The sequence below is a fragment of the Archocentrus centrarchus genome, chromosome 15 (assembly GCF_007364275.1).
Source record: "Archocentrus centrarchus isolate MPI-CPG fArcCen1 chromosome 15, fArcCen1, whole genome shotgun sequence".
Lineage (NCBI taxonomy): Eukaryota > Metazoa > Chordata > Actinopteri > Cichliformes > Cichlidae > Archocentrus > Archocentrus centrarchus.
In genome coordinates, this window is record NC_044360.1 from 22,793,026 (window position 1) to 22,797,225 (window position 4,200).

Consider the following 4,200-nt stretch of genomic DNA (forward strand, 5'->3'; position numbering starts at 1 on the left):
GTGCAAGAGAAATTGCTTCTTTGTGGTGCAGGCTTAAATTTGACATTTTAAAAGCAGGATGGTCTGAATTAAGCATTTGAAAAATTTCTTTTCTTTGTTCCACCAAAAGAAAACAACATCTCTGTAAATGTCAGAGCTCTTCCAGCATCTCCTTCGGTGTTGAGAAAAAGTGACGCGGTTTGTTCTCTTTCAGCTGGTTGCCACAGAGCTGAGAGTGATAGATGAAGTGTTACTTTATGGACTATTTTTAACTTTTCCAAACCCGGCATTCAGACATCCCATCTGGACAGGGTTAGGGGTAAGGCAGCGCAAGTTCTTCGCCAGTTACAGTAACAGACACCAAAAAGCTCTCCTCGGAGGTCGCAAAGAAAATGTTATACTTGTTTATGTGCTGTGGCACGATGAGTACAGCTCGGGTACAGCATTCAAGAGGTGACGTGTGATTGTTTAATAAGCTTGGACAAAGTTGTGTTAAATGGAGAAGATGGTTTCAAAAGCTACAAATGGCATTTTGTGCTCATAAAAATGCAGTAAAGCTAGATTCTGTTAGATTATTGTGTGAGAACATACCATACCGTTGTGTTTATGGTCAGGAAGCAGTATATTAGGCTGGGGCAACCAGTGTGTTTCATACTTTCTGCACAGATGTCAAGATTTAATATTTTATTTTCATGCAAAAACGTGTCTACTAAGGTAAGTGAGTGGTGCTCTGTTGTGGCCTAAATAGAATTTAGCGCATGCACAAAAAAATGATGCAAAAATAAAAAACAAAAACAAAAAAAGTGCAAGTCAAGATAAAAGCAAAACAAATTATCTTATGCATAGACCTCCTCAACAAAAAAGGATTTAAATGATAATTAAAAACTCTTCCCAGCCACCTCATATAAAACGTCTAAATTTCATGACCTACAAATGGCCTCCAGAGGCTTTACTTCGACCTTTGACTGAACATGATGAACGACCTGTGAAGGAGAAGGACTGCCGAGCTATCAGCCTGGAATCTCTGAATGTTTATGCTTTAGGGGTTGTGTCAGGATGAGAGTGTTCAGCTGAGATTTTTTTAAGAGAAGCGGAGGTACACCCTGCATTCGTGGCCAGACTTCAATGTCAAGTGTAGATACGCTGCAGAACAATGCAGCAACAGCGTGGTCTCTAATGAAAAATGTCCTCCTGCCTGGAGCGGGAGCAGACGTGGCCCCACAGAGCTGCTCTAGCACACAGGTTTCCACTCTTTTCTTTTCCAGACAAATCACAAGGTTCACAAAAACTTTATTTTGCACGTAATGCATTTTGAGAGTGGAAGACTGTCACTTCATACGACTATTTTTGACTTTATAGTGAGAAAGGGTGTTCCCTTGATTATGGTTAGGGCAAACAGTAACTGGAGTGAAGTTTTCCTCTGTGCCCTGAGAGTCTGCCACAGAGAGAGTCTTAGCTTTTCAATTACACTCTCTAAGGGGTCCCTGCTCCCTCCCATGCCACAGGTGTTGGGATTTAGGTGGAGGGGGATGATCTGGTGTTCCATTTAAGCAATATGTGGGAAAAACAAGTCTGAGCCTTATTTGTTTAGAGTGTATTTTTGGTTACATGTGTCTCCTACTGCACCAATCTTACTCCAAACTAATAATGTCTCTGCGCCTCTACTCACTAATTACAGCAGCTAAACCCATCGTTAGAAGTTGGACAAATTACCACGTAGAAAAACCAAAGAATACAATTGGCTGTCATTATACTTTATGCCACATATTATAATGTAAAAATATGATCTGATGAATTCTGGTGCTAATTTTCATTATGTTTAAAATATCTGCAAATATGCTTCCGTGAATGTGGCCATAGCAAATTATTGTTACTTCAATAACCTCTGTCATCATTTTCCACACTCAGTTTTTGTCACCTTGTGCATTTCCACAGGTGGCCCCTATTTGCTTTTGGGGGGTCCTGGGCTACACAACATTATAAAATCCCACCCACCTTTCTCTCTCTCTCTCTATACTCATCTGTATTACATGTGTTATTTGGGGTTTGCATCAAGCCACCAATGTAGAGCACAGGCTTCCCTCTTAAGGAGCTTTGTTCAGGAGAAGAAGAAAGGAAAAGCGTATGAGACGCAGAGTGAGAGCATTGTGTCTGCGCTCCTGATCCAGAGAGCCACAGCTCTCCTCCAGAGGAGAATAGAAGGGGGAAGCCCACACAGCAGGAACTACCGCACAGTACAGCCTGATGGGAAAACATGCATGGATTGATTTCCATCAGTTACAACAGACAGCCAGAAAAAAAGAAAAAAAAATGCTGACATGCATATTGTGCTTAAACATTGTGATGTCATGTATAAAGCTATAGCTTGTGGTTCTGCTTGGTGGTCCCCCCCATCCCCTCAGTCCCTCACCAGGACTTGGAAGAAAACATCCAACTTTACCTTGGACAATCAAAGATCAACAGACAGTGAAGAGGTCGCCCCTTTGGCTGAGATATTATTTCCACAGCTCAAAGAATCTACTTTTAAAAGACATGAGGGAATGTGTGAAGACATGACGGATCATACACTCAGCAAAGAGCATCTACTGCATACACAATTTGGGTTTTTTTTTTTGGTTTTTTAACAACAAATAAAAAAAGATGTAATTTAGGGGATAAAAAAAGACTAATTTTCTCTTTGGCAGGATTTGGATGAGAAGATAGATGCCGCTCTTGTTTACAAGCCCTGCAGATGGTGAGCTTAGCTTAGCATAAAGACCAGAAAACAACCGGCCAGACTATGTAAAAACAGCTCATAAAATACACTTTCTTTCCCCTTCTAAAGCTCACTAATTAGCAAATTAAACTATATATACTTTTAAATACAAAACCCTGCATGAAGCCTCCATAACCCCATAAGTACAGCACTTAAGAACATAAGAACAGATGTTCTCGTGAATAGATTTCATCACTTTTGGACAGAGCAACACCAGATATTTCCTCATTTTCAGTCTTTATGATCAACTAAAGTAACTGCCTGCTGATCCTAAATTACAGTTTCACTTATGCTACAGTCACAGTAGGGAAAATATTGGATCACAGCATGACCAAAATTTATTGCGACTGTGGGCAATGAAGAACAGGGCTTCGACCACTCGCAGTTAGCACCCATCTTCAAAGTGATATGGCGGATAAAGAAGACAGAGTTAGTCTATCAGTTTGCAATTGAATGGGGTCAAGTTGACAATTACATGCGATCTGTTTGCGGTAATAAGGCAACAAAATGAAGTGTGATGAAAATGGCAACCTGGCTACAAACACAGAAATTTACATTAAACAGAAATTCATATTAACTGTTTGTTTTCAGCAGTTCCAGTATAGCTCACTGGGTTGAGGAGGTGACCAATGTGCTGAAGGCAACTGCAGGGGCCTGGGTTAGATTCTGCCCCGGTCTGTTTCCTTCATGCCTGCTCTACCATCCTGATAAAAAAAATTTTTTTAAAAATGCAAAGTTAATTCTTTCAAAAAAAGAAAATGACTTACATTCAGAGTCCAGCCAGAACCTTCTGATTTTAAACAAACATTCCTCCACAAATAGTGACGTAGTTGCTGCGGCATGGCATTTAACTGCAAAATGGCACAGGTACTCAGCAATTTTGTTTTATACTAGAGTATAACCAGCTAAATCGAGTCCCCTACTGTAAAGTGATGCATCACAGACAAGTCACTGGAACAGACCACTGCATACCACTGGTGCGAGACAGGCTGCCTCACACCAGGTAACCTGTGCAATCTCCTTGCGACGGAAAGTGGTCACGCCACTACTGGCAATTGGCCCCTGACAGCAAAAAGATTCATGCAAATACTGGGAACCCACTGATCCCCCACCCCCACCCCCACCCCCAGTTGCAAAGAGGTTGGCGTCTGTTTTTTACTCTAGTGTAACTGAGCTGTTACAGGCATGACAGCAGCATCAATCTTTGCATCTAACACTCAAGAAGAAAGTGTATTTATTTAAATTCAGAATGATTACTTCAGCATTTGTGCACATAAGCAGCAGGGAGTTCAGACTCAGAGAGAAAAAAAAAATTGCCCTTAAAATGGAAATGGAAATGGGAAAATGGATGGGGTCAGAGGCCCCTTCCATTGAGGGTCACAGGAACACACTTGTAGAGACACAAAGGAACACACACTACTACTTCACCTCATTAGCAATTAGGATGCTTTAGAAAATGGAAATTT